General features: G+C 40.0%; 1 protein-coding gene across 1 annotated transcript in view; it reads left to right on the forward strand.

Annotated features, from left to right (window-relative positions):
• rbbp8 (retinoblastoma binding protein 8) overlaps positions 1–24,761 on the forward strand; it is a 141,811-nt gene that overhangs the window by 13,178 nt on the left and 103,872 nt on the right. The window lies entirely within an intron of this gene.

A 24,761-nucleotide genomic window follows, 5' to 3' on the forward strand; every position in this document is an offset into this window, starting at 1 on the left:
ATTTATTTATATATATATATATATATACCAAGATGCAATGAAAAATTGTTATGCATACCAATCATACATATCATTTCATTAGGTCAGGTCAGGACAGCTCATTCTTTTGTCTAATCACAAACAAGACAAAATCTGCAAATGCTGGGAATCCAAGCAACACACACAAAATGCTGGAGGAACTCGACAGGCCAGGCAGCACCTATGGAAAAGTGTACAGTCGATGTTTTGGGCTGCGACCCTTCAGCAGGACCCTTGTCTTTCTTTTGTCTATGCTTCTTTGCTCTGATTCCATTACTTTTCTCAGCCAGTGCGAGTCCTATGAGCAGAAAAGAACTGAACTCTAAGCCATGTCCTCTTGTCTAGCATGGGTTTAAGGGGTGAATAGCATAGGTTGGGAATTCTTGCAAGTTTTACATTTGTAATTGGTTACACGAGGAATTTAAAGTGAGGGCAAGGTCAGGACTTCTGTGCATGTGTATATGGGAATTTTAAATGGTGGATGTGGAGAAATGCAATTAACTTCTTGCCATAATCTGCATTGCCCTTATTTTAGGTGTGCCACAGTTAAATGTATACAGTCGTGCCCTGTGTAAATTGCATGGTTACTGGCCATTTTCAAACCTGCCATTCAACATTGTTTTATTTCCCTCCATCATGCTAATGTTTATTTTGGAATAGTTTCTTTGTAGAGCATAGTGGAACCTTTGCAAGTATACCAAAAGGGATTAATTTTGAAAGTGAGACAGAAATTATTTAGTCGTGTCTTGATCCAGTGCAGATGCAGAGGGGAGAAAAGAGAATGTCTAGGGTGGTTAGGGTCTTTGATTGTACTACCTGTGTCCTCAATTTGCTAGAGTTTCTTGTGGCCACGTGCACAGCATTTGTGTATTCAGATAGGATGTTTTTTGTAGTGTTTAAACAAAAATTGGTAAGGGTCAACAGGGACATGCCAAATTTTTTTTATTTCCTTCTCATGTTGCCCAGCCATTTTCAATGTACTATCAATGTGACCCAAAGTCTCTCCATTATATTCCTTTTGGAATCCAGTTGTGAGTTTGGGATGACAGTGTGCTGATTGGTTAGGGTGCCATGGTAGTGTTGCGGCTAGTGCAACGAATGCTATTGCAGATTGTGGTGTTGGAGTTCCAGTTCAATTCCAGCACTGTCTGAAAGGAGTTTGTACATTTTTCTCATGACTGCATGGGTTCTCTCCAGCTTCCTCCCACAGTAAATTGTACCGTGGTTTGGCGAAGGTTAAATAGGTGGGTTGCTGGGTGGCACAGCTCGATGGGCCAGAAGGGTCTGTTCTGCTCTGAATCTCTAAATAAATAAAAATGGCTCTGTCAAGTTATCAATCAATTTGTATGATTAAATACATGGAAAAATTTCTTCTAAGCAAGTTACAAGTTTGATTTTTAAAAAATGGATGACAATTAAGGATATCAGCACATTTTTGGGTTGCCTGTATATATTCTCCCTGAGCCTCATTGGAAAAAGCCTGCCTGTACAGTCGGCCCTCCTTATCCACGGATTCCGTATGCGTGGATTCAACCAACCGCCGATCGGGAAAACCCGCAAGTTCTCTCTCCAGTACTCTTTGTTTGAGCATGTACAGACGATTTTTTCTCGTCATCATTCCCTAAACAATACAGTATAATATCTATTTACATAGCATTTACATTGTATTAGGTATAATAAGTAATCTAGAAATGACTTAAAAAGGACAGGCAGTCCCCGAGTTATGAATGAGTTCTGTTCCTGAGTCCATCTTTAAGTCAGATTTGGAGTCGTAACAGGTACATTCAGTATTATTTAGCTTCAGTTAGTCAGAAGTTTGACTTAGTATATAGTACATATTTTACCTTTCTATGCTTATAAAACACTTAAGAAACATATATATTTCAATAATTAAACCACTGCGTTTCTTAGTAATAATTGTAGCTTTCATTGGGGCAGTGCCTTTCACATACTCCATTAAAATCATTCTGATTGTTGACCGACTGTAGCCTAACACTTCTCCAATGACCGATGGACTTTTGCCTCTTTCTGATCGCTTTATTACTTCCACCTTATTTTCAATCGTGATTGTGATTATTTTCGTGAACAGAAACACCACGGATTCAGAGCTGCACTGCCAAGTCCTAATGTCCACTGCACTGAGCATGTTAAATAAAGTCCGGGGTTCCACTGGGTCTTAAAGACCACCGCACTGAGACAAGTTAAATAAGGGACTTGTGCATCACGTTTTTTGGTATCCGCTGGGGGTCTCGGAACCAATCCCCCGCTGATAAGGAGAGCCAACTATTCAATTTACTACCTTACCATGTATACCTAGTGACTGAATCTTCCTAACTAACCTCTCATGCGGGACCTTGTCAAAGGCCTTACTGAAGTCCATGTAGACAATATCCACTGCCTTCCCTTCATCCACTTTCCTGGTAACCTCCTCGAAAAACTCAATAGATTGGTTAAATATGACCTACCACACACAAAGCTATGTTGACTCTCCCTAATAAGTCCTTGGCTATCCAAATACTTGTAGATCCTATCTCTTAGTACTACTTCCAAAAATTTACCTACTACTGACGTCAAACTTAATGGCCTATAATTTCCCGGTTGCTTTCTTAAAGCAATTATTATCAAGTTCAAATGCTGTTTATGGTTTTAATGCTTTTTTTTTGCCTATTTACAAAGTATTTAACAGATGATCATGAAGAATATTCTTGCAGGTTCTGATTCTTTAAATCATTATTTTACCAATAAATTACAGAAGTATTAAAATTAGATGGCCGACGAGTGAATGAAAATTAAGTACATTTAGGAATATTCCCACAATGACAACCACCCATGCAGGAATGGTTCCTGATATCAACACTAAAAATACTTAACAATATTCCCTGCTCTATTTAGAGTAAACTCTATGCAGCCTTTTATTCTAACTTGGTTCAGTGAATTAGTCTCATTGCTACCGCTCTCCTTTGCCTCCAACATTGAAGTGTAATTTTTATTTCTTAGGAACTAGAACTAGGTGGAATGTTCAGGATGTTATCTGAACAGAGTATTGATTGTAGTTGGGTGTTACCATCTCCGATTTGTATTCTACAATTTGCCTATGTTCTTTAACTTGGTCTTTGATTGCTTTGCCATGGTTGGACACGTTTAGATTTGAGAACAATTTTCAACTTTATCTCTTGCTGATTCACATTTGTGCTTTGCTTCTTTATAATTTATTTGCAATGCACCAAATATATTTATTCCACCCTTAGGAAAGTTTGTGCAAATCTTAGTAGTTTTTCTTGTCTTGAACTAATTTAAATTCATTACCTGTACTAATCTGGGAGAACATCAAATTCTAATTGCTCTGTATTCCATTCAGAATCAGGTTTAATATCACTGGCGTATGTCATGATGTATGTTTTTCGGCAGCAGTACAATGCCTGTCCTAGCATGCAAAGTCTGCTCCAGAGGACTGGGTGGATGAGATCCAGCAGCCAGGAAGGCAGTACTGCAATGCTTCATGGAGACTGAAGCGTGTGACATGGCTTAGGAGCCATTATGGTCATCCACTGCAACCAAGGGAGACCCCAATTTGTGACACTTGTTTGTAACACTGGACCCAGGCTCTGAGATCAAGAAAGTGGAACTGCCCCAGTTCCTCTTTAATTACTCTCCTGCATAGGTTTCCTGTCATCACTGGACACGACTGACTTAACCATTACATTACAATACATAAAACTATAAATTACAATATAAAGTATATACATACATTTATTTAAATATATATAAATTAAATTAAATAGTAGTGCAAAAAGAGCCCGGGGGGGGGGGGGAATACTGAAGTAATGTAAATGTCTTTATTGTCCTTTGAGAAATCTGATGGCAGTGTTTGAATCATCTGAATGTGTATGCTGTTGAAAAAAAATTGTTTTATTCAGATATTTATCTTTGTTGTATTTCATTATAGGTAGAAGGGAAATAAAAGTAACAATTCTGTAATATAAATGTTGGGAGTACTTGCCATGTGAGGCAGCATGCATGGAGAGAAAGCAATGTTTCAGGTCATCAGTGTTTGTCTATTTTATCCTTCAACTACATTTCCATTTTCAGTGTATGCTCTCCCAATGCCTCATTGTAATGTCTCAATATTTGTCTGTTGTTCATAAATCGCCTTCCTAGCTTCTGCCCGTACTGGGATAAATACTGACTGTTCCCGAGAATACAAGTCATTAGTTAATTTTGGGGAACTTTGGTGATGGATGATTGTTCAAATGTACCTCAGTGCCTATCCAGGAGAAAATAGCTTACTGCTGTATCAATGACTGTGTGGCTAGGCACAGTTCAAATGCCATCTATACATTTGCCAATAACACAACTATTGTTGGCAAAATTTTAGTTGGTGACAAGGAGGCATATAGGAGTGAGATAGATCCGCTGGTTGAATGGTGTTGCAGAGCCACCTTGCACTCAACCAAGGACTTTAGTAAGATTGGGGACTGCAGGAAGGGTAAGTCAAGGGAACACACATCATTCCTCACAGAGGGATCAGAAGTGGAAAGGATGAGCAGTTTCAAATTCCTGGGTGTCAACGTCTCTGAGGATCTATCCTGTGCCCAAAATATTGATGCAATTACAAAGAATGTACAATGGTGGCTATATTTTATCAGGAATTTGAAGAGAATTTGTACGTCACCCAAGACACCCACAAATGTCAACGTGGTGAGCATTCTAACTGGTTGCATCAACATCTGGTATGGAGGGGGACTGCACAGGATCAGAAAAAGTTGCAAGAAGTTGTAAACTTCAGCCAGCTCCATCATTGGCACCAGCCTCCCCAGCATTGAGGACATCTTCAAAAGGTGGCATCCATCATTAAGGGCCCTATCACCCAGGACATGGCCTCTTCTCATTGCCACCTTTAAGGAAGAGGTGCAGCAGCTTGAAGACTCATACTCAAAGTTTCAGGAGCAGCTTTCCCACATCCATCAGATTTCTAAATGGACAATGAACCAATTCAGTTTTTGTTCTCTCTTTTTGCATAACATTTAATTTATTTTTTATATATGCTAGTTTTTATTACTGTGCATTGACTGTACTGCTGCAAAACAACATGTTTCATGACATATGCCAGAGATTTTAAATCTGATTTGAAAATAAGCAATATAGCATGCTCTCAACCATCCATCATTTATCGGGTACCATTTGCATGAGTGCTGCATGAGAATTGCATAAAAAATAGTTGTACATCACACAGTTGCATTCTGTGCACAAATTTATAACAGAATTACCCTTAACATTTTAAATTAACAGTGTTTTGCACAATAAAATTCTATATATTTAGGCTAAATAGTGTTGATGTCAAATACAGACAACTCCACATTATTGCTACTTGGGTTACAGAAATTTACTCTTCCAGTGAATTAAAAATATAAAATGCAAAAGAAACAACAGATTTAGTCAGTTTTTATTTTCACTCAATAATGTGGGGCAATAAGATTTGGATGTGATGTCACCCAATTGATTGGTTTGTCATTCACAGCTGAGTCCTTCCTTTGCTATATTTTCCTCAGTCCAAGGACAAGGCATATGTGAACAGATATCTTGGACTGCTGCGCTCTTCATCTATGAGTCATTTTCTCTGATGCGCTGCATTATGGGGTGCCATAAAATCAGAATCAGGTTTATTATCTCTGACATGTGCCACGATATTTGTTGTTTTGCAACATAAATGCATTACCCCCTTCAATTCTTTCTGTACCTTCTAGATATTACTTAGTATAAGTGATAGTATACTGATGTATTGCACTATACTGCTGCCACTGAACAACAACCTTCACAATGTATTTGAGTAATAATAAGCTTGATTTTGATTCTCTTGAGGTGATGGCTGATCATAGCCAATGTCATGAAAGGTGAAACCCATGTCCTGGGTAATAGAAATGGAGCACAAATTAGCTTCCCACACAGAATGCTGGAGCATTGCTCCCCTTTCTCAGCATGACTGGATTTGTAATGTCACTAAAACTACTTTGGCTCTGTTGTTGCTGTAACCCAGGGCTATGTGCTCAGTCCACTGCTGTTCACTCTGCTGACCCACGACTGTGCTGCAACACACAGCTTGAACCACCTCATCAAGTTCGCTGATGACACGACCGTGGTGGGTCTCATCAGCAAGAGTGATGAGTCAGCATACAGAGAGGAGGTGCAGCGGCTAACGGACTGGTGCAGAGCCAACAACCTGTCTCTGAATGTGAGCAAAGCAAAAGAGATGGTTGTTGACTTCAGGAGGGCACGGAACGACCACTCTCCGCTGAACATCGACAGCTCCTCGGTAGAGATCGTAAAGAGTACCAGATTTCTTGGTGTTCACCTGGCGGAGAATCTCACCTGGTCCCTCAACACCAGCTCTGTAGCAAAGAAAGCCCAGCAGCATCTCTACTTTCTGCGAAGGCTGAGGAAAGTCCATCTCCCATCTCCCATCCTCATCACATTCTACAGAGGTTGTACTGAGTGCATCCTGAGCAACTGCATCACTGCCTGGTTTGGAAATTGCACCATCTCGGATCGTAAGAACCTGTAGCATATAGTGAGGTCAGCTGAGAAGATCATCGGGGTCTCTCTTCCTGCCATTACAGACATTTACACCACATGTTGCATCCGCAAAGCAAACAGCATTATGAAGGACCCCACGCACCCCTCATACAAACTCTTTTCCCTCCTGCCATCTGGGAAGATTCGCCAAAGCATTCGGGCTCTCATGACCAGTCTATGTAACAGTTTCTTCCCCCAAGCCATCAGACTCCTCAATACCCAGAGTCTGAACTGACACCAACTTACTGCCCTCTACTGTGTCTATTGTCTTGTCTATTAATTATTGTAATGCCTGCACTGTTTTGTGCACTTTATGCAGTCCTTGATAGGTCTGTAGTCTAGTGTAGTTTTTTTGTGTTGTTTTACGTAGTTCAGTGTAGTTTTTGTATTGTTTCATGTAGCACCATGGTCCTGAAAAACATTGTCTCGTTTTTACTGTGTTCTGTACCAGCAGTTATGGTTGAAATGACAATAAAAAGTGACTTGACTTGAACCTGGCAGCCATACTGCTTAGACTGTTGTCAGTCATGCCAAATAGTGCAGTTAAAAGTGCACCTAGATGCACAGCTACTTAAGGTCATCCTGTACAGCTGTCTTCTGCCTTCACTGAAGTCAGTAGGTTTGTAGCAGCCAGGCCCCAGTCACTGGTGGCAGGATTGTACTGCCTATTTCTATTACATCAGGCATAGAAGTACAGAGATGGCCTACCAAGCTGACTAGTGGTTGTATGCAATGCCTTATGATTCATTTTATAAATATTAAAATTTTGTGGTGGATTGTAGCTAAAATAAGGTGATGTCACCATAATCATAGTAAAATGGATATTGGTGAACAGGGTACTAAGTATGTATTGATAGCACTGTCAGGTTAGCTCCTTACCAAAATGAGCTGTCTAGATTATATTCTCTATTCCTAGCTTTGTGTTGGTGAGGTTGTGCCTTAATGGCTTAGGCATATTCTGACCCTTTGCAGCTGTTGGAATGAATGGGCTATAGACAAAATAGAGCTGGGAGAGGTAGGTACAATATATTAGCATGGATGTGACAGGGTGAGGGCTTTCTTTCTGATGTTTATTACTCTGAAATGTGAAGCCAGTTTAAACCAGTACACACAGATACAAGCACACGCGCATGCGAACGCGCACGTGCTCAAAATGTTAGAGGAACTCAGCAAGTCAGACAGCATCTTTGAAGGGGAGTAAAAGGTCGATATTTCAGGCAGAGACACTTCATCAGGTAGTATTTTGTTTTTCTTACTCAAGATTTGCAGCATCTGCATAATCTATTGAGTTCAAACCAGTGCTTTTGGTATTTCAGTACATGGACTGGAACATATTTAATTTAAGTGTTTTGGTAAATTATTAAAGTAATCTCTTTCATACTCAAATGGAAACTGGCCATTTACTAACACACTGATACTTTTGCGTCATTTGAGTGTAGTTCCTGTCTTGATTTTATTCTCAGGACGGTTATGAGCCAAACATGGGCAGTTAGGACTAGCTTACTAGGCAGGATGGTCAGCATGGATGAGTTGGTCTGAAGGGCTTATTTCTATTATGTATAACTCTAAGAGTGATCAAAATTTGACAGCCAATAACGGATTGTGGCTGGTGTCCTAAAGCTAAGTTTTGAATGCTGTAAAGAAGGGAAAAAACGATAAAATTCCATAGTCTTGGCTATAGCCAATTGCAAGTGCAATTGCCAGTAGGCTCTTCAGGAAGTAAGAATCGGAGGCTTGTAGTGCTTGAGAAATTTACAAACATGGGAGCATTGAGGCTGAAGAAGAATGAGGGTCTGGAAAACAAGAATAAGAATTTCTTAAAAATATGAGTGGAAACTATTGAGCAGGAAAGAGTTGGGAACTAAGCCCAATTTATTCTGGGGGCAGGAGGCCATATTGTCACCAGGTTTGCTTAAGAAAAAAAACTGTAATAATATTCACGGAAGTGAAGCATTGTAGATGACGAGGAAATTAAAATAATTTATGGTCAGGGAAGGCCAGATAACCCACATAAGATATTGTATATTGTCATATAAGATAATCCAGTAAAACCAAGGATTTGGTTTTGCACTCCAGGGTGGGGTAGTCAAGGGAACACACAGCAGTCCTCTTCCAGGGATCAGCAGTAGAAAGAGTGAGCAGTTTCAAGTTCCAGAGTGTCAACATCTCTGAAAATCTATCCTGGTCCAACATATTGATACAATCACAAAGAAGACATGGCAACAGGTATATTTTATTGAGAGTTTGAAGAGATTTGGTATGACACCAAAGACTCTAGCAAATTTCTACATATAAACAGTGGAGAGCATTCTAACTGGTTGCATAAGCATAGGGCATGGAGGGGCTACAGCACACAATTGTTGTACATACTATTTATTACAAATGACTATAAATTGCTCATTTAGTTAGAGACTTTTCGTAAAGATACTTACTCATGTAGGTGAAGGATGTAAGTAATAAAATTCGATTGGCAAAAGCTACAGAGGATTGCAAACTCAGTCACTTCCATCGTGGGCTCTAGCCTCCCCAGCATTAAGACCATTTTCAAAACATGCTGCCTCAAGAAGATGGTATTGAGAACCCCCATCACCTGGATGTTCTCTATTCTCTTTACTGTCAGGGAGGAGGTACAGGAGCCAGAAGACATTGAACATTTTAGGGACAGCTTCTTCCCCATGAACATTACCTCACTATTTTTTTGCTCTTTTTGCACTACTTATTCAATTGAATTTTTATTGATGTTTTTATACATTTGTTGTAATTTATTTTGCTACAAAACAACATATTTCATGACATATGCCATTGATATTAAACCTGATCCTAATATAAGGAAATTGGGCTAATTGATGTGAATGAATATTGTTACAACTGCTGCATATCTTACTTTAAAATTGACTAATTCATATCAAGCCTTATTATGATTAGTGTTAACTCAGTCACCCATTAGGGAAACACAAGGTACTCTGCAGATACTGGGGTCAAAGCAACATGTACAACACGCTGGAGGAACTCAGCAGGTTGGGCAGCATCCGTGGAAACGAGCAGTCAACGTTTCGGGCCGAGACCCTTCATCAGGACTGAAGAGTGAGGGGACAGGGGCCCTATAAAGAAGGTGGGGGGAGGGTGGGAAGGAGAAGGCTGGTAGGTGCCAGGTGAAAAACCAAAAAGAGGAAAGATCAAGGGGTGGGGGAGGGGAAGCAGGGAGAGGATAGGCATGAATATTGAGTTCTCCAACTTCTGGTAATTCCCTCCCCCTCTCTTCCCCCATCCTAGTTTCACTCTGCCTCATTCTCCAGCTGCCTATCATCTCTTTCGTGATTCCGCCTTCTTTTACTACCCATAGTGCTTTCCCCTTACATTCTTTCTTCACCTTTCCTGCCTATCCCCTCCCTGTTTCCCCTCCCTCACCCCTTGATCTTTCCTCTTCCTGGTTTTTCACCTGGCACCTACCAGCCTTCTCCTTCCCACCCTCCCCCCACCTTCTTTATAGGGCCCCTGCCCCCTCCCTCTTCAGTCCTGATGAAGGGTCTCGGCCCGAAAAATTGACTGCTCGTTTCCACAGATGCTGCCCGACCTGCTGAGTTCCTCCAGCGTGTTGTACCCATTAGGGAAATTTCTGCAAATTTCAATTCTTTCCTGTTGCATGGATGACTATCACCTCCTTATACAAGTAAATCTCTTTTAAAAAAAATTGTTTACGGTGTATCTTACCCCTGGTTGAAAATAAATAGCCTTAGAAATGTAGGTAAACCTTGCGAACAAAGGAGTGCCTGTCCCTTTTCGCAAAAGAGGCCTGTGATTTGTAAATACTGAATAAGGCTATTCATGATGATCTGATTTGTATCCGATTTACAACGTACTTTGTCTTGGAACATCTGTGCATCATTATGTTTCAGGAAAATGTTTGAGATTCATGTTAAACATGTATTTCTAAGTTACATTATAAAAATTTAAAGATTAGCTTTATTTGTCTCATCTGCATTGAAACATAGAGTGTAATGTGGCATTTGTATCAAATCAAATCAGCTAGGATTGTGCTGAGCAGCCTGCAAACGTTACCATGCTTTCAGTGCCATCATAGCATGCCCACAATGTACTAACCCTAACTGGTATGTCTTTGGAATGTGGGAGGAAACTGGAGCACCCGGAGGAAAGCCACATAGTTACAGGGAGAATGTGCAAACTCCCTACAGGCAGTGGCGGGAATCAAAACCCTATCTTACAGCAGACGCTGTGCTAATAACTAACTAACTGCTCTGCTACCATGTAAGAGGCAAACTGACCTGCGTAGATCAGCATTGAGCAACTAGTTTCAGATAATCATACAGCAGTGGCCTTGATCTCTGAGAAAGTGAATGTACTATATTGCTGAATCCAGTATATTTAAGATTGACTTGGATATAAACTGGTCAAGTTTTTGTTAAAATTTATGCAAGAGCACTAACAGTTTAAATATCTGTAGGCTAAAAGAAAGGGAAACAAACGGCATGATTCCTTTTATTAATTCAGTGTAAGCCCCAGCAAAACCGCAGATGCAACCATTTGTGGAACAGTGTTAGGCAACAGTTTTAATGTAACTTCTACTGTCATTTTACATTGTACTGCATTTAATTCTTTAAATCTAATTTATAGTTTAATCTTTGGGAACAATTTGGGTTGGGGCTACTAGCAGAATGAATTAGATTACTATTATTAAGTTAGACTAATGGCTATAGTTACAAGAAAAAACAGTAATAAATTTGGTGCAATATATAGAATTACAACCACCCTGTATTATGTACAAATAGATGTAACAATGGGGCACGTAATTAATAGAAAACACAAGAAATTCTGTAGATGCTGGAAATCCAAAGCAACATACACAAAATGCAGGAGGAACTCAGCAGGTTAGGGAGCATCCATGCAAGTGAACAGACAGTCGACGTTTTGGTCCAAGACCCTTCTTCAGTACTTTATAATTAATACGATGGCAACATGAGCATGTTAGTGTTTGGCTGTTCTCTGATGAATACTTCTGCCCTGACCATAAAACCAACCTATGCTGTATTCCATCATAAGTAGATTCTGGTTAAGAACATCGAAGCATGGCACCATTAAATGCTTGATAGAGCAGCTTTTTTGTCCTTGGCATTCAACCTATCTGCCACATATAGAATACACTGCCAGTTAGTTGCCTAGGCTACTTCACCAGTTCCTCTCAGGTGCTGCAAAGAATGGTGCTGCCATATTATCTGCATGTTCCTCTACAAGTTGCATGCAGTGCTAGCCTGGTATTCATGTTCAGTTTTGAGCATTTTGCCATGACTATGAATCATATATTGTCAGATATCTCTGCCACCCCTCTCCCTTCTCGCTTGCTCTTTTCCATTCTATTAAACTCGGATGATTTCTCTTTATCTTGGTCATAGCTTTTCTCATGTCTTTCTCATAGCTGTCTGCATCACCTTTTTAAATGAAGTTTACCTCCAGCAATGCTCATGCTAAATGATTGCCTGCCCACCACCATTCATGTTAGTTGATATTGCTAAGTTTTCCCTCTCCCTGGGTACAATCCATCTGTCTTTCAAATCGGCCATTGTCATCCTTTTAGGCAAGTAACTCATTAAGTTTCCATCCTTGGAAACTATCCTCATGAACAACCACCATTCTCTACACCTTCTCCCAACACATTCTTAATCCTATTTTGTCCTTTATCATCACCATCCAAAAACTCAGTTTAAATTTTCACAGATACGCCGATTGCACCAGCTGTTCCTCATTGCATCCTTTGGTTTGCCATTCATCCTGACGTCCAGTAATAGATCAATTGAAACTTCCTCTAACCGGGAAGGCTGAAGTTATTGTTTTGAGTTTCCTGTTCCTTTCCAACACCCCTTCAAAAGTAAAACACAAAGTCAAGCCACCAATTCCCGTGTTCTCAAAGTTCAAAATGAATTTATCATCGAAGTATGTATGTATCACCATATACAACCCTGAGATTCATTTTCTTGCGGGAAGACTGTATATCTAGGAAGCACAATAGAAACAACGAAAGACCACACCAGCAGTATGGACAAACAACCAATGAGCAAAGGGAAACAAATGGTGCAAATACAAAAGAGATATAAAAAGAAATACTAAGTAAGCTATAATAAATAAGCAATAAATATCAAAGACATGAAATGATGTGCCATTCAAAGTGAGTCCATAGGTTGTGGGAATAGTTCATTGATGGGGTGAGTGAAGTTACCCCTCTGGTTCAAGAGCATGATATCTGAGGGGCAATCACTGTTCCTGAACCTGTTGGTGTGGGAACTGAGGGTCCTATACCACCTCCCTGAAGGCAGCAGTGAGAAGAGAGCACAGCTTGGGTATTGGGGTTGAATGTTGCTTTCCTACGACAGCGCTCCATGTAGATGTGCTCAATGGTGGGAAGGGTGTTACCAAGGTTGTGTCCACTACTTTTTGTAGGATTTTCTCTTCAAGTGTATTGGTGTTTCCATACTAGGCTGTGATGCAACCAGTCAATAAACTCTCCACCACTCATCTATTGAAGTTTGTCAAAGACTTTGATGTCATACCAAATCTTCACAAATTCCCAAGGAAGTAAAGCTGCTGTTGTGCTTTTTTCATGATTGCACTTATGTGCTGAGCCCAGGACAGATCCTCCGAAATGATAATATTGAGGAATTTAAAGTTGTTGACCCTTACCCCCTATGATGAGACTTTGTCATGGACCTCCACTTCCCTCCTGAAGTCAATAATCAGCTCCTTGGACTTGCTGTCATTGAGTAAGAGGTTGTTGTAGTAGCACTCAGCCAGATTTTCAATCTCCCTCCTAAGTGCTGATTTGTCACCACCATTGATTTGACTAATGACAATGTTATCATCAGCGAACTTAAGTATGACATTAGAACTGTGCTTAGCCTCTTGGTCATAAGTATAAAGTGCGTAAAACAGGAGGCTAAGCACACATTCTTGTGATGCACTTGTGCTGATGGAGATCGTGGAGGAGATGTTGCCAATCTGAACTGAGTGGGGTTTTGTGATTGTACAGGTCAATATGGTTATAGGAGCTGTACTTGATCTGGAGGTGGGTACTGTTAACAAGACAGCCTGTTTCCACCTTTTTGTATCACTCTCTGTGCCTCAGCCTATTTACTGTTTGGAAAACCTTGCACATCTATTACTTCCTGAAGTTGACAAGCCAACACTGTCCTGTTTTGTTCTACGTGCTTAAAGTCATCAGAAATTCTGTTATCTGTGATTGTACTGGCACCAAAATCAAAACAGAAATTGCTCAGCAAGTCAGGTCATATCTATGAGAAAAGATTCCCTTGTCAGAATAAGTCTGACTTGAAACATTAGCTCTGTTTCTCTTCACACAACCACAGTCTGACTGACCCTCTGAGTGGTTTCATCATTTTTTGTCTTTATTTTGGATGTTACAACATCTGCAAGCTTTTTGATTTTGACCTATTCTTCTTTAAGCTAGTTCACTTCTGTGACCAAGTTTTGACATGCATCTCTTTTTGTAAATGTATCAATACTTAACACCATTTTAATATACCTCTGTATGTTCTGCTCGTGTTAAAATATTTAATGAATTGTGTCACAGAGAAACAATTTGCATAGAATTAAATATAAATCACAGTGCAGATGTATATTACCTTGGTTTTAATGTGGTTTTAATATTTGTGCGGACGTATATTCCATATGTCTGGAATTCACGTCTGTCTTGTTTCCATGTTTTTGTCCCTCTCCTTTTAGCCACCTATCTGCCCTCCATGTGGTAATAAATTCCAGAGCTCCGCTGCCTCAGTTCATTATTTACATGTAATATATTCTCTATTCTAACATACGTATCAAATTGTAATATTCCTTGTGCTGGAAGTATCAATTACTGGAGGCAGACAGCCAATATCTATCCTCTCCCATTTCGTAATTTTAAAGTCCTCTTAAATTTCTCCTCATCAGCCCCTTAAGATTGATTCCTTACAGTTGTCATAGCCCAGGGGGTTAGTGGGGATAAGCTCTCACTTCCTATTAAATGCTCCCTTTTACGTACATCTCAAACAGCCTCTGACAGCCAAGTCCAGCTCCTGCCTACATGTGTGGCTTAGCTTCTAGGCCTGGCAGAGCTATTTTTACTGACAGGAGAAGGAGAAAAGACCAGTTGCTTTGGGCAGATGGGGCTTCTCAGCCATGGTTGGGAGCTCATCAAGGAGAAGGAAAACTGGTCTCAAACCTCCGCTGCCTTGCGGCTATACCCACTCATGGGGAAGATTTTTGGGAGTAAATCCTGACGAAAATGTGGAGCTGGAATCCCTGAGGCAGTTCTACGGTAAGTTTAGTGCTGGCTGGCATCCTGTGATGCTGCTGGTGCTAAACTGTGTCAGACTCTGCCGTTCCTTTGAATTCCATCAGCTGCGTAGAGAGAGGGAGCCTGCTGCATGGGCACCAGCTTGCTCTCCATATTGTACTAGTCTGGCTTGCACATTATGTAGACAGCTAGGACGCAACATCCATGGTCGACCTTGACTAATGGAGGGCCTAATGACACTTGTCCCAATTTTCAAGACTTTCTTCTAATATATTGTATTTCATAGATTCACATTGTATGGAATGGACTCTTTTCCTCAACTTTCTTTGCCAACTGAGATTCCCCTCTTGCCCCATTTGCCTGCTTTGGCCTATTTCCCTCTAAAGTTTTCCTGTCAATTTATTTGGCTCAGTACCTTTTTAAATGTTAATAATGCATCTACCTCTAACAATTCCTCTGGTAGCTCATTCCATATACTGACCACCCTCTGGATGAAAAAGTTACATCTTGGGTTCCTATTAAATCTCCTTCTCTTCCCCCCCCCCCACTTAAAACATATGCCATCTAGTTCTTGATCCCCAACTCTAGGGGGAAAAAAACTGTATGTATTGACCCTATCGATACACCTCCTGATTTTATGGACCTCCATAGTATCACGCCTTATGGTCCAATGTAGAAGCTCCCAGCTTCCTCAACCTTTCTCTATAATTCAGTCCTTCAAGGATGTTGCTGGGACTCATAATATTTGCCTTTTTTTCCAACATAATGGTAACCTTCCCATAACAAGGTGACCAAAACTGAATGCAATGTTCCAAACTTGGCCTTGCCAATATTTTGCAACATAACATCCCAACTTCAATACTCAATGTCCTGAATAATGAAGGTCAGATTGCCAAAGGCCTGTGACACGTCTTTTCAGGAAACTATGCATTTGTACTCTCATGCCTCTGTACAACATTCCCCAGGGTGCCACTATGAAAGTCTGACCCTGAATTGTCTTCATAAAATGCAAAACTTTGCACTCAACCAAGTTAGCCTCCATTTGCCATTCCTCAGGCCACTTACCCAGCTGATTAAGATCCATCTATCACTATTAAGACCCATCTTTGCTATCAACGGCAGCACCAATTTTAATATCATCTGCAAACTTACTAACCCTGCCTTGTTCATTTTCATCTGGACCTTTGATATAGATGACAAATAGCAATAGCATTGAGCCCTGGGGAAAACCACTAGTCAGGGGCCTGCAACAAAAAAAAATCCACCATTATCATTGCTTCCTACTAAGTCAATTGTGTACCTAGTTAGCTCGCTCTGGATTCCATGGAGTCATAACTTTACCTGGCTGCTTACCATGTGGTACTTTATCAGTGGTCTTACTGAAGTCCATATAGTCCATGTTTCTATTTCTATGAATCATTAGAACTTTTACCAAATGTACTGCATTTAGTGTTTAAATGCATCTAATGCAAGTTTTCTCACTTCATCTTATTTATAAGCTCTTGTATTATTTAATACTATCTCTTGATCTCCATATATTTGGATTCTGCTCTATCTATTTCATTTTATAACTGCTTCTTTGACCACATCAGGACATCCCAGAAAGCACTGCATTCATTTAAATTTAGCAGCTCATGGAGGGGATGTGCAACATTTGTCAACTTGTGTACAAGATCCTGCATTTTTTCCCCAGGATGTTGATTGAAAGTTAAACATTTACTGGAACTCCAGGTTGCTTCATGAGACCAACAGCCAAGAAACATTAACATTGAGTTACACAGAAGAGTCAAAAGCTTCCTTGAAAAAGTGGTTCTTAAGGGTATTCTTTGTTTGGTGAAAGGGAGAAAGAAGGGCTAAGGGGTTTATGATGGTAAATAACAGTACGTGGGGCTGAGGGAGCTGAAGATTTGTCTTCAAATAATTTGACAAACTTCTACCAGAAAAGCGGAAGGAACTTCAGTTTAACTCTTTCCTCAAAAAAATAACACTCTCAACACATGAGTGCGCCACTGCACTGAAGTTTTACCCAAGTTTTTGAAATGGGGGATGAATCTACGTAACCTGAGTAAGGGTGAGCATGTTACATGTTGAGTTGTAACTACATAGAAGTGCCAGAAACAATTATGTCAGTTAATGACTCTTGTTTTCTACTCTTGAATAAGTCTTTCAACTTTGTGTCTTTGACAATTTTTGTTGAAAGTGTCAGTGCAAGTATTTATAAATGGAAATTAATTATAGTCTCCTCTACTGATTATTAAAATGAAAACAAGGATTCTGCAACCACTATTTAACTGAAATAAATTTACATTTAATAAATAGGACTAGTGTTCTTAAAATTCTGAGTAATTTACTTTTCTGTCTCCTGTTTATTTCTCTAAATTTACCCAGCTGATCAAAACTCTCTAGCAACCATTTTTTGCTACCAGCAGCACCACCAATTAAAGTGTCACCTGCAAACTTACTAACCACGTCTTTTACATTCTAATCCAGATCAATGATATTGATGACAGATAGCAATGGGCCTAGGACCGAGCCTTGGGAACGCCATTAGCCACGGGTCCCCAGTCCAAAGAAATCTGCCTTCCACCTTCACCATTGTTTCCTAACAAGTCAAATATGCATCCAATTAGCTAGCTCTCCCTGGGTTCCATGCAGTCTAACTTTCCATAGCAGCCTATCAGTAGCCTGACTGAAGTCCACATAGTCAATTTGCTTGTGCGTGTAGTCCATTTACTCAAGTTTACTTGAATCTAAAATAATTTGGTTATTCTTCCCCGTTGCTTCCCCGATAAGCCATCAAGGCCCCGATAACTTTGATCACAGCACAGCAAAGTCAGCGTTTACTTTTGGCACTTCGTAAAACATGTTTTGGCCTGATTACTAGGGGAGGGGGAAGAAACTTAACTTGCTGAGTAATTCTCTATTCTGGTGAATTCTGGGCCAGCACGTCTAGGATAACTTCAGCGGACTGTGATTGAAACGAGACTGGATATGTCTCACAATATAAAATTTGATGATGCTGGTAAAAGTAGTCACCTCATGTTTTTACTTGAGAACTTTCTCTGACTTCTACCTGGTACATTTTAATTTTCCCTTCTGTATTATATTTTGTTTGATGCTTTATTTATACTTGTTCTTTTGTTGATTTTATTTCTTTTCTATTTCTTTCTCATTTCTGTTTTACCAAAGTGACTGCCTGCTCAGATGTAGCTCACCCTTCAGAGTATATCTCCTACTGCTCTGTAAATAATACCTACTTCCAGCAATACATTTCTTCCTTTACAAAAGCCTTTTGAATGAGCATATATTTCTTCTATTTTGTGCTTGCCTATCTGCTTTTTTTAGGGGAACAAAATCATATTTCTGAATTAAATGGGAGTTTTTTAATTGCATCTCTGTTTTCTTTTCTACCCATGTCCCTTCATTACCCTTGAGGAGAGGTTGCAAAAAACTCACTATATTTATGGTTTCTATGATGGGCTGGCAAGATCTGCAAATACTGTTTAATTCTGCCACAAGTACTTACATGCCTTCAACTGATATATGAAATCTTTTAAGAGGTTTAATGTAAACCATTGTTTTAGAATTTCACTAATAAGGTTAGGGTATATTTAACACTTATAAACTTTTTTTTAAAACAGCAAACTAGTAAAGATATATCCAGAGAATGTGCTTTACATGTTGAAGTATGTACTCAACTGGCCTCAACATGTTGTGGATGTTAGCTAATGCACAATCTTTCACAGCTGTTGCCACTAACCCGTGGCAGCTTTTTATTAAACAAGTGAAGATTGGAAAGGAGTTAGTAATTTTTCAGAATTGTACATCAAAACCAGATGGTGGTATAATCATTTAAATTGGGTACCTTGCTTGGCATACTGATCAATATGCATTTATCTTTGCATACGGACTTAAGATATGGGACAGTGTTGAACTAAGTGAATATTTGGCAATAGTTACTTTACCAAGTTCAGAGAGCCACACACAATGATAATTATGCTAAGGATTGCAGTGTCCTTCCCGATACTGATCAATAACAATAGTACACAAAAAAAGTTGTAAAGAAGGATAGAGTATTGGCTGATAGGCTGGAGGCAAAGAGTGGGAATAAAGGGAGCCTTTTCTGGTTGTCTGCCAGTGACTAGTGGTGTTCTACAGGGGTCTGTGTTGGGACTGCTTTTTTTTAATGTTATATGCCTTTCTGGTTAAGATGGCGCTCCAACAGTCTTTTGGTAGTCAAAAAGCTAAGAAATCCAATTAAAAACATAACTAAAAATGCCTTTTCTGAGGTAAATTGTGTTAATTATCACCACAGAGAAGGGGCAAGTGATGGCAAGGTGAGTTTGAAGGAAGAGCCAAGCTGGTGTGCTGAAGAATCATTGCAGATGCAGTTCTGATACCCAAGAGTGAGTTTGTATCAGTGTGAGCACCAAAAGGAGAAGTTAGGGCCCAGGCAGAGGATATTCAATGCCCATACAACTGGCCTAAGTGAGAGGTTGGATTACTCTGACCACTGAGCTTTTGAAAAGCTTGAGAACAGCTTCAGGCTGGGCGACAAAATCTGGGCCCGGAGCCTTTCACAGCAGCAGTTCTTGGGTCCTAATACAGGGTACGATATGTTATTTCAAAAATTTAAATGCTGGTCCAGTTTAGAGGCAAGAGCTGATTTCACTTGCTCTCTGCAATGTTCTTTCCTCTCTCCAGAGCACCAGAGCCTTTTGCTTTTCTGTTGTTTGGTCAATTTAAATTCTAGCCCAGATGGACTGAAAAGACAGGGTGTTATGATCCAGTGCAAGAGCTGATTTCACTCATTCTCAATGATAGTCACTCCTGTCTCTATGGTGCAGAGGCTATGAAGGCTGCCCTGGTTGTTGTGCCTCTGTGCTGGCTATTATGATGAACGAGGCTTTGGGTCTACTCCAGTCTGCTCCAGGGTTCAGATTTGAGGACTCAATTTTTGATTCGAATTCTTGTTGTTCACTTCACTTTTTGTCCCTCTTCCCTCTGGGAGAAGGTTCAGGAGCATGAAGATTCATATGGCCAGATTTGGGAATAGCTTCTTTTCAACTGTGATAAGACTGCTGAATGGATCCTGACCCGGATCTGGGCCGTACCTTCCAAATATCCGGACCTGACTTGCACTCCCTTACTTTCTCTTTTCTATTTTCTAACTATGATGTATAATTTAAATTATTATTATATTTACTTCGATTTGTACTTCAGGGAGCGTGAAACGCAGAATCAAATATCACTGTGATGATTATATGGTCTAGTATCAATTGTTTGGTGACATATAAGTAAAGTAATTGTTTGCATGATGTATGTGTGTTTTTTTTTCTTTTTTGTGTCTCAGGTGTTGGTCTTATATCTTTCCATTTATTCTTATTTGGTTCTTTTAGGTTTCTTGCTTTGTGGCTACTTTTGAGCAAACAAATCTCAAAGTTGTATAATTTATACATTCTTTGATAATAGATGTGTTTTGAACTTTGATTTGGGTGATGGAATTGATGGCTATTTGGCCAAGTTTGCGAATGGTACAAAGATAGGTGGAGGGCTAAGTTGTTCTGGGGAAGTGGAGAGGGTACAGAAGGACTTAGGCAGATTAGGAGAATGGGCAAAGAAGTGGCAGATGGAGTACAGTGTCAGAAAGTGTATGGTCGTGCACTTTGGTAGAAGTAATTAAAGTGTAGACTTTTCTAAATGGAGAGAAAATTCAAAAATCTGAGGTGTAAAAGGACTTCGAAGACTTTGCAGGATTCCCTCAAGGTTAATTTGTAGGTTGAGTTGGCAGTGAGAAAGGCAAATGAGATGTTAGCATTCATAGAAACATAGAAAACCTACAGCACAATACAGCCCCTTTGGCCCAAAATGCTGTGCCAAACATGTACTTCAGAAATTGCCTAGTGTTGCCCATAGCCCTTTGTTTTTCTAATCTCCATGTACCTATTCAGGAGTCTCTGAAAAGACACTATCGTATCTGCCACCACCATCATCGCTGGCAGCTTTACGAGCCTGATTGAATTTTTTTTAAGGTTGTGACTAAACACAGTAGATGTGGATCCAGAAATGGCTTGCCAATAGAAGGCAAAGAGTGATTGCAGACGGGTCGTATTCTGCATGGAGGTTGGTCACCAATGGCATGCCTCAGGGATCTGTTCTGGGACCCTTCCTCTTTGTGTTTTTTATAAATGACGTGGATGAAGAAGTGGAGGGATGTGTTTGTACATTTGCTGATGACAGAGAGATTGGAGGTGTTGTGGATAGTGTGGAGGGCTGTCAGAGGTTACAGCAGACATTGATAGGATGCAAAAATGGGAAGAGAAGTGGCAGATGGAGTTCAACCCAGATAAGTGTGGAGTGGTTCATTTTGGTAGGTCAAATATGATGACAGAATATAATGGTAAGACTCTTGGTAGTGTGGATGATCAGGGGGATCTTGAGGTCCAAGTCCATAGGACACTCAAAGCTGCTGCGCAGGTTGACTCTGTGATTAAGAAAGCATACAGTGCATTGGCCTTCATTAATCGTGGGATTGAGTTTAGGAGCCGAGAGGTAATGTTGCAGCTATATAGGACCCTGGTCAGACACCACTTGGAGTACTATGCACAGTTCTGGTTGCCCCACTGTAGGAAGGATGTGGAAACCATAGAAAGGGTGCAGAGGAAATTTACAAGGATGTTGCCTGGATTGGGGAGCATGCCTTATGAAAACAGGTTGAGTGAACTGGGCCTTTTCTCCTTGGAGCGACCAGAGGATGAGAGGTGACCTGATAGAGGTGTATAAGATGATGAGAGGAATTGATCGTGTGGATAGTCAGAGGCTTTACCCAGGGCTGAAATGGCTACCATGAGAGGGCACAGTTTTACTGTGTTTGGAAGTAAGTACAGAGGAGATGTCAGGGTTAAGTTTTTTACTCAGAGAGTGTTGAGTGCATAGAATGGGTTGCCAGTGATGGTGGTGGAGGTGGATATGATAGGGATAGGTATATGGAGCTCAGAAAAATAGAGGGCTTTGGGTAACCCAAGGTAATTTTTCAGGTAAGGACATGTTCAGCACAGCTTTGTGGGCTGAAGGGCCTGTATTGTGCTGTAGGTCTTCTAAGTTTCTATATTCTATGTTTCCATCCACACGATCAATCCCTCTCATCATCTTATACACCTATAGTCACCTATAGTGAATTACCTAGTACTTGGTAATTTGAGGATTAGAAAATAAAAGCAAGGATGTAATGTTGAGGCTTTATAAAGCACTGGCGAGACCTGACTTAGATGATTGAGAGCAGTTTTGTGCCCCTTATCTATGAAAGAATGTGCTGACATTGGAGAGGGTTTAAAGGAAGTTCACAAAAAAGATTCCAGAATTGAAGGGCTTATCATATGAGGAGTGCTTGATGGCTCTGGCCTCGACTCACTGGAATTCAGAAGAATGAGGCGTGACCCTAATGAAACCTATCGAATGTTGAAAGGCCTTGATAGAGTGGATGTGGAGAGAATGTTTCCTATGTTGTGGGAGTATAAGACGCGAGGACTCTGACTCAGAATAGAGTGATATCCTTTTAGAATGGAGATAAGGAGGAATTTCTTCAACCAGGGAGTGGTGAAGCTGTGGAATTTTTGTCACAGGTGGCTGTGGTGGTCAAGTTATTTGCTATATTTAAGGCAGAGGCTGATAGAATCTTGATTAGTCATGGCATGAAAGGATGTAGGATATTGGGGCTGAGAGGGAAAATGGATCAGCCATGATGAAATGGTGGGACAGACGTGATGGGCCAAATGGCCTAATTCTGCTCCTATATCTTTGATTATATGGTCTAATTTATTCTTAAAATTTATAACATACAGGTCAATTATGTGACAATCCCAAAAATCTTCCACTTTTCAATTATTTGCGTAGAGTATGTGGAATTCCATTAAAAGTTCAAATTGTATTTTTATTTATATTAATATGATATTTGCTATTTTCTGGGTAGGAACAGTATGAGTGGTTTTACACTGGTTACTTCCCTATTATGAGCAACAAACTTTGGGCTCTCACCTACTGAATCTCTGCAGAGGCTGCAGGAAGATTCAGCTTTGTCCTCCTCCTCAGAATGTTCAATATGTCTCTGTCCTGGATCATGGAATGTGTAATCTGAAGGCAGTTACTTGTTATTAATAATAAACTGTTTATAACTTTCTTTCTAAATAATCAATTGAAATACTTAGCTAAGTGAATGTGTGTTTAATTATTGTGATGAAATTCCAACAATTCGTAGTCCTGTCCTAGTTGCTTTGGACTACGGATTGCAAAATTACTCCAATAGAAATTGACTGTGCCTCCTTAAGAATATTTAGCATATTCATTAGCCTAACATCGATAACTTGGTTTTTGTAGTTGTATAACTATACCACCAAATGCTGAAGTAAGTGTGCACAACTTGTCCCTACCTGCTCTATTAAGCCTAGCAGCATGCTAAAAGATCATGAGAAAACATTAGTATTTTTCTCTTTTGGAGTTCAGTGAAATGTTTATTTGAAGAATGTTCTCAAGATCCAAATCACAAGAGTTTAAATCAGTTTTGTAAGGGAGAGCAGGGGCCAGATTTGGCAAAGAACTTTGAGATCACTTGGTCACTATGTGGTGGAATATTTCTGCTCATGATGAATTGATTGTTTTGATCAGTTGGAGCACAGAGCAAGCTGTTTTTCTTTGTATGATTAACTTTGAAATGCAAATTTAAGGGGTTGGGTTAAGGAATTTGGTTGCTTTAAATTTCGATGTGCATCATGCACCTTGACTTTGACAGATCAAATGTTTTTTATGATCAGTGAAAGTGGAAATGACAAGGCTGATTTGAAATAGATGCAGAAATAGAGCAGAACACCAAATGCCCGAAGGCCTAACAATGTAACATGAATGATTGTTTTATTTCAGTTCTTTTGACAGTGGGAAGTTGGTAGTTGGAGTTGACTGCAAAGCAAAACCAGGAAAAGAACATTGTTTTTGAAAATAATGAATATACTTGAATAAAGGGATAATAAGGAGTTTGCGTGAGATTGAGGATGTGTTATTTTTGTGGGTTTTGTGGTTTCTGATCTGGCCTTGGCCAGTTAGGGAACTTCAGACGTGTTTCTGGAGGGGCCAGAGAGGTGCCTAATAAGATGGGATGGTTGGATACTTCTTCCACCATTTACATAGGGCTTTAGTGTGCTCCTTGAACATATTCTTCTAAACAACATCACTGTGTCTCCCCTTCACTTTGTGCATTAACAGGTTCCCAGGAGTCAGTATAGGTAAAGCAAGTTCTTTTTTCTTTACTCTTTGAGTCTTTTCTATTGTCCAGCTGTTAATCTCTTTTTATGATAGCTAGTAATAAAGTATCCCTTTCAAGAATCTGGTGTTGAGTTTACAAATGACAAAGGTTTCCTTATGGAGCTGACTGAGGGAACAAAAACCTCAATACTAGGGGTGTTGGCCTGAGAGAATACATTTATGTTGAATTTCTTACCTTTTTAAGTACCTTGTGGAGATCGATTGGCCATACAGTATTGTTCCAGTGTCCACTTAGATAGTTCCGATCTTAATGGGCAGCAGTGATCTATGCCATTACATCAGGTTGCATTAGGTCCGAGGTCTTCATTTTAAAATACTTCTGCAGCAGCTCATCTCTTCCTGATGAACATAATGCAATCTACACAGGCTTTGAACAGGAGAGGATTGGAATGTCACTACCTGCCACAAAAGATGATCACTTTTGCAGAGAGTGAACCCATGGTCCAGATTGTGTTCCTGGCTTTTCGGGTTTGAAGATGACACCACCAAGCTTGTTTGTGCCCTTAATTTCTGTGCAGAACATCTGGCGGGGGAGTTTGCAGCCATTTTTAACCTCTCC

This window comes from Hypanus sabinus, chromosome 1, assembly GCF_030144855.1.
Source record: "Hypanus sabinus isolate sHypSab1 chromosome 1, sHypSab1.hap1, whole genome shotgun sequence".
NCBI classification, from domain to species: Eukaryota; Metazoa; Chordata; class Chondrichthyes; order Myliobatiformes; family Dasyatidae; genus Hypanus; species Hypanus sabinus.